Genomic DNA, 14233 nt, shown 5'->3' with positions numbered 1-14233 from the left:
CTTTGACAACAATTGCCCACTACCCAACAACTTTGGACAAACAAGTAATATTGAGTACTTCCAAGGACCTAATCAGACCTCCTAATAACTAAGACACTCACTAGGACTCATTACCCCCCCTTATTTCACTAGTGTCTTGGCTAAGGCCACTACAAGCCAAAACTTGACTAGGAACCCTAGGCTACTGTGTAGCCTTACCTAGGTGATCCTACATCATGCTCCCCACAAAAGTAAGTCATGTCACTCCTATGGGTAAGATGTCATTAGTAATTCCTAACTTCTTGAAGTGTGTAGCTGCAACCCATGTTGCCTTTGACTCTGGCTTAACTTTCTATTTGATGAGGTGTTCCATGTACACCTTGTGTCTAGTGGTCTTCTTGACTCTTGAATCCAACACTTTCTTTGCCTCTAGTTCTATCTTGGGAGGTAAGACATCAGCTTGTACATCCTTGTCAACCTCCTTGCTATTCATATCCATCTCAATTAAAGGCCCCTTAAACTTGGTTAAGTCTACCACATTGAAGATAGGTGAGATGTTCAAATCACTAGGTAGATCCACTTTGTATGCATTAGCTCCATACTTAGCTAGGATCCTACAAGGTCCCACTCTCTTCATTTGTAGTTTAGTAGGTACTCCTTTTTGTAACCTAGATTTGTTCAAATGGATCATGACATAATCACCTACTACAAATTGTACATCCTTTCTCTTCTCATCTATTTTAGCCTTTAATCTTTGTGTAGTTTCTTGTATGGTTTTCTTTAGTTGTTCTTGAATCTCCTTCATGGTTTGAGTGAAGTCTTCAGCCTGTCCCCTCCTATACTCCATAGCTCCAAGGTCTCTAAGCTCAGACACACCCCTTGGATGCATCCCATAAACAATCTCAAATGGGCTCTTACTTGTGGTTCTGTTCACACTATCATTGTATGCATACTCTGCTTGAGGAATAACCACATCCCATGTCTGACCATACTCTTTGGTTAGGCATCTTAACAAGTTACCCAACGCCCTATTAAACACCTCAGTTTGGCCATCAGTTTTAGGGTGGTAAGCTGAACCAAATGATAGGTTAGTTTCCAAGCTACCCCATAAGGTTTTCCAAAAATGGCTCATAAACTTGACATCCCTATTTGACACAATGCTTAGGGGTAGTCCATGGATCCTCGCCATCTCTTTAAAGAATAGATGTGCAATGTGGCTAGCATCATGGATAGTTTTGCAAGGTAAAAAATGACCCTTTTTGCTAAATCTGTCCCCTTAACATAGATGCTATCACAACCCTACTTTATTTAAGGTAACCCTACAATAAAGTCCATGCTAACACACTCCCATGACCTATTAGGGACTGGTAAAGGTTGGTACAAACCTGTATTGCTAGCTTCTCCTTTTGCCTTCATGCACACTATACATTGTTCCACATGTCTTGTCACATCTCTTAACAATTTTGGCCAATAGTAGAACCTTTTAAATTAACTCAAGGGTCTTGTTGATGCCAAAATGACCACTTAAGCTTCGATTATGTTTTTCTTGAATAAGGTTCTCTCTCATGGAACCTATAGAAACACATAACTGGTTTCCTTTGAACAAAAATCCACTTTGCAAGGTATAATCAGCAAAAGAACTATGAAAATGGTCTGAAATTTAGAGCATACCTTGTAGGCTTCAGCAAAATCTTCATCATCCTTGTAGAGGTCCTTGAAACTCTCTATACCAATGCTATGTAGATGAAATTCTTGAATGGTCAACATCCTCCTGCTTAGTACATCTACAACCTTGTTTAGCTGCCCCTTCTTGTGCTTGATGGTGAATGTGAATGCTTGAAGATATTCCATCCACTTCAAATGTCTATTGCTCAACTTGTCTTGGGTATTGATGTAGCTAAGGGCTTGGTTGTTAGTAAACACTACAAACTCTTTAGGTAGAAGGTAATGCCTACACTTCCTAAGAGATTGCACTAAAGCATACAATTCCATGTCATAAGAAGAATATTTCTTCTTGGTCTCATTTAGTTTCTCACTGAAGAAGGCTACTGGCCTACCTTCTTGGTTTAACACACCCCCTACTGCCATCCCACTTGCATCACACTCTAGGGTAAACAATTTGTCAAAATTAGGTAGTTTAAGGATAGGTTGTGTTGCTACTTGTTCTTTCAATTTTTCAAATGCATTCCCTGGTTTAGAAGTCCACCTAAACTTGCTCTTCATCCCACCCTTAATGGTGTCTAGCAATGGTGCATGAATACAACTGAAGTTCTCAATGAATTTTCTATAAAATTGAGCTAACCTGTGGAAACTTCTTACCTTTGTTGCTGTGGTGGGTGGTGGCCAGTTTAAGATAGCTACAACTTTGTCTTGGTCTATCTTCAAAGATCCCTTGGATACTACAAATCCCAAGTATACAAGTTCTTGCTTCAAAAACTCACATTTCTCCAAGTTGATTGCCAACTTCTCTTCCTACAACTTCCTTACCACCATCTCCACATGCTTGAGTAGTTCCTTTCTTGTCTTACCAAAGATGAGTATATCATCAAGATATACCGCCACAAATCTCCTTGTGTAGTTCTTCAACACTTCATTCATGAGTCTCACGAATATGCTAGGAGCATTGGAGAGCCCATATGGCATCACAAGCCATTCATACAATCCATCTGTGGTCTTAAAAGCTGTCTTCCACTCATCACCCTCCTTTATCCTTATCTGATGGTAACCACTCTTGAGGTCTAATTTTGTGAAATATTGAGCTCCTCCAAGACAATCCATTAAGTCTTCAATTCTAGGTATGGGAAACCTATATCTTATAGTGATCCTGTTTATTGCCTTAAGTTTGTACAAAGCCTCCATTTTCCTCCTTTCTTGGATGCCAAAACTACTGACACTGCACAAGGGCTGATGCTCTTCTTTATCAAACCCTAATCTAGAAGTTCTTGCACTTGCCTAGCTATCTCTTTGTTTTGATCTGAAGTAAGTTTATATGCTGCTTTGTTAGGCAATGATGCACCAAGTATAGATTCAATCTAATGACTTATTACTCTTCTTGAAGGTAAAGTTGTAGGAGTCCCATCACTGACAATATCCTTATACTTTATAAGCATTTCTTGGATCTCAGTCGGTAAAGGTTCTTGCTTAGTTTTCTCTTCTTCCTTAGGCTAAAGAAGAATAGCATACCCTTCACTACCATTATGCTTAAGGGCATTGATGAACTCCTTCCCACTACTCAACAATACACCAGGAGTCTTGGGCTATGATTCATCTTCCTCCAACAAAGAATGAATCTTGAAAGTTCTTCCATTCTTCTTAAAAGAAATGGAATTCTCCTTTCCATCATAGACAGCTCCTTTGTCATATTACCAAGGTCTAACCAACAACAAATGGTATGCATCCACAGGAAATACATCACACAATAATTTGTCCTTATAGCCTGCAATTGAAAACTCAACCCAAGTTTGCTCATTCACCAACACACTTTGCCCTTTGTTCAACCATGTCACCTTGTATAGGTTAACATGAAGTATCTTTGTCAACTTGAGTTTTTCCACTGCTTCTTTTGATATGATGTTATCTGTGGAGCTTGAATCCACAATGACTTTACATATCTTGCCCAAAATCTTGCACCAAATTGTAAACAAGGCCCTTCTATGCTTGGGTTCATCCTTGATTGGTTGTCTAATCAACATCCTCTTGATCATTAAGTTCTCTCCTCTCTCTAACTCAATATGATCCACCTCAGATACCTTGGAACTCATTGTGTCCTCATGAGCATGTGCAACTCTCTTGTCACTGCTTGAAGAAGTAGGCTTGTCAGGACATCTATAGCCAACGTGACCCAACTGTCCACAAGTGTAAGACTTCATACTTGCGAAGTATGAGTTACTCCTACTTGTACCTCTTCCTCTAGTTGAACCTCCTTGAGTGCCTCTTCCTCTCGTATAACCCCCTCTTGAAGTAGTTTCACTACCTTGCTCGGCAAGTTTAAACTCACCTTTGTTTCTTTGATCATTTCCTTTGCCTTAGTATCCACTTCTATGCCCTCTTTGGTCTCTTCCTCTACCTCTACCTTTGAAATTAGAGTCCCCCTTCTTCCTATTATTTTCTTCCACCTTAAGAGCCAACTGATGGCATTTATGAACACTGGTAGGGGTCCATAGGCTTAATTCTTCTTGTATGTTCCACTTTAGTCCACCCAAATACCTTGCCGCTTTAACAGATTCCTCTTCTTGAATCTTGGACCTTAGGCATAGTTTTTAAAATTCCTCTTATAAGAGGCCACATCTAAGAATTTTAGCTTCAGACCTTGCCTCTTCCTATGCAATTGCACTTCATAATCTTCTAGCAGATAATTCTCCTTCACTTTAGTCACCATGGCATTCCAATTAGCTATAGGCTTCTTACCCATACTTACTCTTTCATCTTGCATGTACTTCCACCAGGTCAATGTTGAACCCCTTACTCTTGACTTTGCAACCTTTACCTTTTGTGCCTTCGTGACACCTTCACACTCAAAGTGATTTTCCATCCCCACAATCCATTCCATCACTGTATCTGATGCAGGAGCATCTTGCATGGGAAAATTTTATAATTTTAAAAAAAAAATGGAGGAGAGAGAAAGTGACGAAAATTAGAGGAGAAATAATAAAAATAAAAAAAGGGAAAAGGAGGAAAAAAAGAGGAATTTCTATTTTCAAAGTGCATAGGTGTCATAAATAGAAAAAATAGAAAAAAAGGTGTTATTCCATTTATCGAGGTGGCATTTTAGAAATTTGTGGAAAGTTCCTTAAATCATGCATTTAATATTTGTTGTGATCCACAAAAGAAATGTAATTTTATAATTGGGCCACATGGTGGTGCTTAGTTGTATTTGGGTCGGAATTTAATATTTGTTTTAAGGTAGTTGTATTTACCTTTTATCCCACATTGGTTGTGTTTGTAATGTCTTGGATTGGAAGTGCCTATTTAAGCAAGCCATATGAACATTTGTAAGCAAGCTCTCAAGGTGTAGCTCTTGAAGTAGAAGTTCTTGGGTGGAAGTTCGGGATGTGTAAGCTCTTCTTGTAGAGCACTTGGTGTGCAAGTTAGTTGGAAGCTATTAGTGAGGAAGCTCTCTTATATTGTAAGAATTTGGAGTTCTTTCATTTGGAGAATATTGTAAGCATTTTCAAGTTTAATAAAATTGCTTGGGAAGCATTTTATCTCTCTTTGTCTCCATATTGTTGCATTCTTGATTATGAGTTGGTAGGGTGGTGTAGCCCTTCATCAAGTGGTATCAGAGTGGGAGTTCCTAAGTGTACAAGTAGATCGCCAAAGTGTGAGGCAGTTTGTACCAGGACCTTGGTTGGGCGAAGTTTATCAGAGCACAGTTGTTCCTAAGCGTGTAGACAGATCGCCAAAGTTGTGGCAGTTTGCACCAGGACCGTGAGTTGGTGGATTTATCTAAGCGAAGGTTGGATTTGGTTGATTTTCTATAGAGAGTTTGTGAAGATCTTGGAGGATGGCTCTAAGAAAATTGGACCCTAAGATGATTGCAAATCTCTGTGATGTGGTGGAGAGGAATTTTTCTAAGATGTCTGCTCGGTTTGAAGCTAGATTGGTTGATCAAACTAAGAAGGAGGCTGATCAGTTTGAAACTAGTTCAGCTAAGGAAAGGATGAGGAAGGCATTCTGTAGATGTTTGTGGAGCTGGAGTCTACCGATCCAGAAGAGAGTTGTTTGGCCGGTTAAGAGACTTTTTCGTGAGAGAAGATGGCATACCAAGGTCAAGGTGGAAGAGTTTGGTTTTGTTGATCAGTTTGTGGAGTCTGATACAGAACCTGCAGAGCAACTTGAGGTTGTTGCCGAAGATTTTCCTAACCTTGTTGATGTTGGGATGGAGATTGGTTTTCATGATCAGTTGGTTGAGCCTGACATGGATATTGTGGAGCACTCGGTCGAGGATGATCTAGTTGTTGTTGGTGATGATTTGTATGTTGCAGAGCATCTTGTTGTGAGCAATGAGATTGCTGGTATTGAGAGTTTGGCTTGTGTTGATGGAAATCTACATATTGCTGCTGATATGAAGTTTGTTGCTATTGGTTTGGATTCCCTAGTTGCTGATGTGAATGAGGGTTTGCTAATGAAGCATTATGTTCATTTTGTTCTTAGGAGTGAGCATGTTGAATGGATGGTTGATATTCTGGTATTTGATAGATGGATGCAGATGTGGAAGATTTGCATGTTGGTTTTCTTGTCCCTGTTGAGGTGGAAACCTTTGGTGAAGATGAAGATAGTTGTAGATCTTTCTTTTGGCATCAAAGTGTGGGACACACTTCTTTTGTGTACCCGGGGAGTCTGATGTAGGAGCATCTTGCAGGGGAAATTTTTTTTTTTAAAAGAAAAAATGGAGAGAGAAAGTCACCAAAATTAGAGGAGAAATAATAAAAATTAAAAAAGGGAAAAGAAGGAAAAAAAGAGGATTTTCTATTTTCAAAGTACATAGGTGTCATAAATAGAAAAAATAGAAAAAAGGTGTTATTCCATTTATCGAGGTGGCATTTTAGAAATTTGTGGAAAGTTCCTTAAATCATGCATTTAATATTTGTTGTGATCCACAAAAGAAATGTAATTTTCTGATTGGGCCACATGGTGGTGCTTAGTTGTATTTGGGTGGGAATTTAATATTTGTTTTAAGGTAGTTGTATTTACCTTTTATCCCACATTGGTTGTGTTTGTAATGTCTTAGGTTGGAAGTGCCTATTTAAGCAAGCCATATGAACATTTGTAAGCAAGCTCTCAAGGTGTAGCTCTTGAAGTAGAAGTTCTTGGGTGGGAGTTCGGGAAGTGTAAGCTCTTCTTGTAGAGCTCTTGGTGTGCAAGTTAGTTGGAAGCTATTAGTGAGGAAGCTCTCTTATATTGTAAGAATTTGGAGTTCTTTCATTTGGAGAATATTGTAAGCATTTTCAAGTTTAATAAAATTGCTTAGGAAGCATTTTATCTCTCTTTGTCTCCATATTGTTGCATTCTTGGTTATGAGTTGGTAGGGTGGTGTGGCCCTTCATCAATATCAGTGTCCATCTTCTCACTAAACAATGGGATTCCTTCTTGGGCTTTTCCTCCTACTGCCTTGATGGCCTTAAAAAATGGTTCTTCATTCAATGGAGGGTCTGGTTCAGGTATGCTATCTTCCTCATCAATCTTTGATTTGCCTCTATCACTACTTTCACCTTCTTTGTCTTTATTCTTGGCTACTTCAGCAACTTCTTCTAGCTTTGTCTTCATTTCCTCTAGGGCTTCTTCAAGGACTCTATTTCTCTCCTTTTGCTCACCCATTTCTTTGGCCAACTTTGCATTAGTCACCATTATTGTTTCACCTACTGATTCTTCTATAGTCTGAAACATCTATCCACAAACCCAAATCTTTTGGGGCTCTGATGTAAGAAAAAGTCTTGTTTCCTGACCCTCTCTTCTTTTAGGGTTTCTAAGCTACTTCTCTAACCTATTAGGGTTCTTCTTCTAACCCTAGCTCTGAAGGACTCTATTCCCAATCCTTCTACTTTTCAACTTGTTCACACTGGTCATGAAATCCACTCAACCCTAAGATGCTTCATGGATGCCTTCTTGGTTCATGCACATCACATGATCAAAGATGACCATAACTAACCAACAAAGGAGAGGAAGGTTTTCTGCTAGGTCATAGGGTCCATGACATTGATCATCAACCCAAAATACATTCAATTCTTTATTGATCTCAAGAATTTGCTTGAAACTAGGCCTAAAAGGGCTACAAGGAATTAGGCCTCCAAACTCACCTTTTGGCACAAAAGTTAGAAAAAGGATTAACAAGGTGATAAATAAACTTCACATCTTGATACCCTTTTAGAAGACCTTTCAAACTCACCTGGTCTCACTTCGCTAAACTGTCCGTACAATGGGTTGCTATTTTCAAAATTTAAATTAAGGGTTTCACCAATGTGTTTACAGTTTTCATAAGGGTTCGATAAGATCCCTAACAAAACATGTCACTAGAACTTCCTGGTGGGTATAGGACTTCTCCACTCTTATATCCTTCTCTCCATCAACTTGGATTGAAGCAACCAATGCACTCAATCCCATCAAATGTTGTATCAATCACTGTGATCCCTAATTGTGCTCATTTGGCTTGCCTAGGGCATCACTATAGAAATGCCAAACATGCTTTCCAGGGCCGCACGCTTGCACACCTTTAGTACGAGGAGTCATCTCACACATTCCTAGAGACTGTACAGATGCCACAATGGAAAGGTGAGTTATGACTCCATATTTAGAAACTGCCAAGTTCAGGCCAGCAATAGTGAGGAAAACAAAGATTTTTCAAAATGGAATGAAACTAAAAGTGCAATCTAATCACACACAGAACTTGGTATTTACATCTACTAACTCATAGACAAGTCACAGTACAAATTTCAATCCATTGAATGACCCCAAGAAACAAACATACTCTGATTGTGGTACAATTGCTCAACAAAATTGTTTGTTCATTAACCAATTTTCACAAAAATGCCATCCAACCCTTGTCACAGGTTAAGGGAGGCCTTATATAGGTCCAACACACATGTTCCAACTGCCTTGAGGTGGTTATTTCACCTACTGCTCAAAAAATGCACTTTTGCAATAAAAGTTGTCATGGTAACTTTTGCAATTTTGCAAAGTTGTCATGCAACTTGACAACTGTTTGCATATCTAGACCAAACTTAGTCAAAGCCTCATGAAACACTATCAAATGCTTAACAATGAGCCTTGGGAGATGAAATCATCATTCCACCCCTCCTTTGTCCAATCTAGCCCTCTAAATGCCCAAATGTCATATTTGAGAATTTTGACAACAATTGCCCACTACCCAACAACTTTGGACAAACAAGTAATATTGAGTACTTCCAAGGACCTAATTAGACCTCCTAACGACTAAGACACTCATTAGGACTCATTAGCCCCCCCAATTTCACTAGTGGCTTGGCTAAGGCCGCTACAAGCCCAAACTTGACTAGGAACCATAGGTTACTGTGTAGCCTTACCTAGGTGCTCCTGGACTAGAGTCCTTTATGGGCTTCAATTGATCTTCACTCCATTGAACCTCTTGATCCAACAAGGTGGTGCACACTTTCTCAAACCTGGGGTTGCAACACCCTCTTGGAGCTTCATTGTCACCCATCAACACTTCCTTCCAAATAGAGAGCAAACAATATTAAAGGACAACTCATTTGCATACAGACATCTTCCGACCTTAATTTCAGCAATTTCCCGTCTCTTATTTTGAAAAGCAGTTTCTAGTGGTCACTTTCTTTTGTGTGTAATGGTTACAAATTCAGTCTCAGTGTCTGCTACGGTACTAAAAAGGGGGTGGTATTGCGCTATAACATTTTTGAGGTTGGCGTTGCATTCCCTTTTCTCTTTTTTCACTTTAGTGCTACTAAGTTTGGCTGCCCTACATCCTCTCTCTTCTACTGCCTCATGCTCTTCAATATATTTTATGGTTTCATTTGGTATAGGGGCACCTTTTTTGTCAAGGCATTCCTTCACTCTTCTAGTGTATCCACACAAATGACCTACCACACAATAATAAGAGCTATTTCTTTCTACACCACAATCTTGACATCTCCAATGGAATGCACCACCTCTTGGAAAGGGTGTTATAATATATACATACTTCCATAGAGGAGAATCAAAATTGGGTTCTATTATTCTTTGTTCGGTATTTCCTACTAATGAAGAGATAGATGCCATTCCTTTTCCTATGGCAAGATATTAGATACATGTTCATTTTATAATTTATATGCAAGAAAATGAAATTTTTTGAAAAAAAATGGAAAGATCTTATGAAGAATGAAAGAGAAATGGAAATATAAAAAATCTAGAACAAAAACAAAAGCAAATGGAACAAGAACTTACCTTTTTCAGCCATTGTAAGCTTGCAAATGTGTATGAATGATGCACAAACACTTGAAGAAGACCCACAAATCAAACTTCAAACTCCTTGCACAACCGGATTCTTGCTCAACCACTTATGTGCTCTCCCTTAAGACAAAAATAACGTGTTTGGAAACATAAAATGAGAATGAGAGGCCACAGAAAGCAATTTATAACAACCTTTTAGGGTTGTGGATGGCAAACAACTATTAAATTTTGCCGAAAAAACATGTTTTCAGCCATCTGCAGAGCCCAGTTTGCAATGGGTCGAACTCTCCAGATTGGTTAGCCCGGTTTCGAATTGGTTTCTAGCCTAATCATACCCACAGTCAAAAAATGGGACCCTGGCCAAACCAGAGTTCGAACCAGACCCGAACTTTGAACTAGATTGAACCAATGGTTTACTTGGATCGACATTTTTACCCACATTTTATTGTGTCCATTAAAATGTGAGAGTTGAACTTGTGAAAACTCTTCCAGCTAAAAATTTAGAGGGTACTCGGCATACTCCAGAGTTTGTAAACTATGGCTTTTGCAAAGTTCAGTGGTATTATTTTAATGATTCCAAGGTTTTTTTTTAATTTCGATGTGAAGATTATCCAGTTTACATAGTTCCTTGGTGACATTAAACTTGTTTCTTGCAGTGTGAATTGGAAAAAGACTGGATTTTTGTTAGCTACAAAATATTTATAAATTATTTTTATTTTTAAGTTGTAAAGTCATTGGATTCATTTTAGATGATGCAGAACTTGTGAAACTTGGTCTGGATTTTCCCAAATTAGTCTTGTGTTGAATCCAAAATGTTTCTCTCACCTCTGAAGTAATTCCACTGCTAGTCGCTACAAAAATGTCCTAAATTTCTGACTGTAGCAGCATATAATACTTAAGAAAACTACTGTAGGGAAATGACTCTCCATTTTTATTAGAAGGGTTTCCTATGAGAAGATTATTTCTTTTACAGGAATTGCAAGGCACCACCGTATCTGGTCATAAGGGTGCACAAAATAAATTTCCAAAGCAAGCTTCTCTTGGTCTTACCAAATGGACACTAGCTAAGTGTAGAATATTTGAAGAAACTGGCGAGAGCTGCTTTTCAGATGCATCTTTAAAAGAAAGAATGTTCTCAATACCCTCGAAAGAGATGGATAAAAAAATGCTTGGTGGTCCTGTCAAAGATGACACTGCAAATGTGCTTGCTAATAATGGCAATGCTCTCACAGATATGAAAACATTAGGTGTTGTACATACATGTGCTGAATTTTTTCATTTCATTCTGGTTTGTGAAGGATATTTTTCTTCAATGCTTGATATCTTACTACTAATGACATACAAATTATTGCTGTGAATATATTATAAGTAGAAATTTAATTTAAAGTTCTTTTTCACAAAAAGCGTGCAGAGTCTTGTTATGCTTCTGTGGCATCAGGAAGTTTATTGTTTGAATGGCTGTAGGTGGCAGATTGAGTCTGAAATTACTAATTTTGAAGAGTAACATAATTAAATTCATCCCTTCTTGTTTTTGCAGCTAATCACATCATCCATTCAGAGCAACCTGCTCATATTGTTGCACAACATGGTCAGGAACTGGAGAATGGTGATTGGGAATTATGTAACATAATGCAAGGGACAGCTTCTTGTCCAGTGCAAACTGTTGTGAAAGATGATGTATGGTCAACACATATAAAAACGAGCGAACTTCTACTTGAAGAAGTTAACAGAAGTGGCATTCTAAACAGTGTAGCTGCATTCGGTACTGCTTTGTCTTGGGGTGCTAAAAGAAAACGCACCAAAAGAGACAGAGAGGAAAAAGTGCAGGCCAAAGAGATCATAACCAGATGTGGCTCCTCTAACAGTGGTCAACTAGATCTGGGCAATTTCAAGGGTGAGATGAAAATCAAACTTAAAGCAAGGCAAAGGACTACACAGTTGTCTGCTGCAGCAAATGATCTTCTTAGCTTGCCAGCTGAAGCACAAAAACCATCTTTGACATCAAATCATTGGGAAGAACCTAGTGATAGAATGGTGAAATCGAAAGATGAAATTCCTGCATCACAGAATTCCAATGCTGATGTCAATCCTTTCCATGATAGTATCCCCATAGATTTGTCACATTTCCAACTCCCCAATTCTGAAGACTTTGATGCATGGTTGAACTTTGACGATGATTGCCTGCCAGATGCTGACAGTGGTTATATGGGGCTTGCTGTACCAACGGGGGATCTAGCCAATCTGAACATGTTCTAAGAACAAGATGAAGCTGCGGAGCTACTATCATGTATCCTTTTAAAACTTCAAGCTTTTTAAAGAAGCAGTTCTCTGAAGGTGACCATTGACACAAGCTATCTTTGTTTTAGTTACTTGTATCATATTAGAGTAGTTAAAATCTTTCAAAGATTTCTTGTACAAGTTACCTATGCATCTAGGAGAATAATTTTTTTTTCCATTACAGGAATTTTCATATTTTGGCAAAGTAGCAAATTGTTCGTGCTGTAGTTTTGGTTTTGATTTGCACAAGCTAGCTTTCCTTAATACCCAAGATAATGACAAGTATTTCATCCTAGTCATTGCTTTCATACAGGCAGAGTGGATAGTCCAATTATTCTGTGTCACAAATAATTGTTGATAATGCTTTATGATATGACCATCTCTTACAAGCTGCACAATCTGCATTCATTTAAATTCAGTTCTTTAGAATTGAAAAACCTTACTTTTTTTGTTATAGATCCCTGCTCCTGGGTTTATAAGTCATGTACTGTATCTTTTCTATTTGACTGGTTCTATTTCAGACTGAATTTCTTGAGTAACCTGTTAGGAATTCATCTTTCTGTAGTTGCTGCAGATGTAAGTTTTGGCAGTGATTTCCTTCTTTATTTTTAATAACAAATCAATTTCTGTAACAGTTAAAGGAGGTCGTTCACTTTGAATCCCAAATTTAATCGTAGTACTCTTTCAGAAGCATTGCACTCTTGATTTTTTCAACAGCAAATCATTTTTTGGTTTGTGACAATGTATCTGTTTCTAGCATCCTTTAAGTGAAAGCTATTTTGTATTCAATAAGGAATCTTTCTTTCTAGACCCATCAAGCTTCCAATTTACAGTTTTTTGAAACATGAATATACAGTCCATATGTCCAATTTTTAATTCCTCGTGAATTTCGAAGTTATCAGCAATTTATAAAGATGGATTATGTATTCATATGCTCAGAATGATATATGATACCGAGCCAGGTGCGTTCTAATTTAATCAGGAATAATTTACTGAGAACTAATTGATTATCATTTTGCTTTTGTAGATCTATCACACTGTGTTTATGTGAGCTAATATTATAGTTTCTAGTGCCAAGTCATATTTTTTAATTATTAATTTTCTGTCTTTAATTTGGTAAATACTTCTAAAAGCTTTATTCTAGTTGGCAGAAGGATTCATAAATCAACCTAACGGGATTCATGAATCAATCTAAGGACATCGATAAACTTACTTTTAGCAGTTATACGTTTGAGTAGAAGTACTTGATCTTAGTACACTTAAGCGTGGGAATATCCAAAGTGCAAATATGTAACTTTCTTTTAGGTTTTTCTCTGTTTTGGTTCCATTATCCATAACAAAATATTTTAATATACATGCCCTGAGCTTTGATTGAAAATTAGAACTGCATTATGCCATTGGCATAGATTCGTTAAGTTTCGAATACATTTCTCTTCTTTTATGTCATAAGTGGTTCCATGTTGTAGTGAGCTATATTTTCTTTTCTTTTAATCTATCTGTTTGTGTACAGAAGTGGGCCGGATGTTGAGGCAACACATAAGATGCTGCTGCTGTTATAAGCTTTGTGAGATGAGCTGGGGTGGTGTCGTCGTAAAGAAGGCATTCCTATTTGCAGTAAGTATAAATTACAGATATGGATTGGATAATAAAATGTGATATTCTACTTAAAGATATATTAGCAGAAGAAAACTAAGAAAAATAGCATTCAAGTTTTTTATGTTTTATTTTTTTGGCTGTTTTGGTGGAGAATTCATATCAAAATGTTATAATATTGATGCACCAAGCTTTTGTTGGAAGTTTGGTCTGCTAGGACTACAATATGATGTTGATTCTTTTTTAAAGTTGTGAATACCAAGTTTTAAATGGTTCTTTGTTCTGGTAAAGGTTAATTTATTTTTGATAAATCTAACAATGGACAAATGTTGGCAGTATGTTGAAGGAAGGTGTTCTGGTTGATTTGTTCAAAAAATATGCTCTCTTTTCCTAGCTTATCAATGAAGTGCACTGAGAAAATCAACATTTCACTTAAATTGTTACATTGTTGGTGCATATTCTTTTG

This window comes from Cupressus sempervirens, chromosome 10, assembly GCF_028749045.1.
Source record: "Cupressus sempervirens isolate cs-2001-9-10 chromosome 10, ASM2874904v1, whole genome shotgun sequence".
Classification (NCBI taxonomy): domain Eukaryota; kingdom Viridiplantae; phylum Streptophyta; class Pinopsida; order Cupressales; family Cupressaceae; genus Cupressus; species Cupressus sempervirens.
This window is presented reverse-complemented; position numbering follows the sequence as displayed.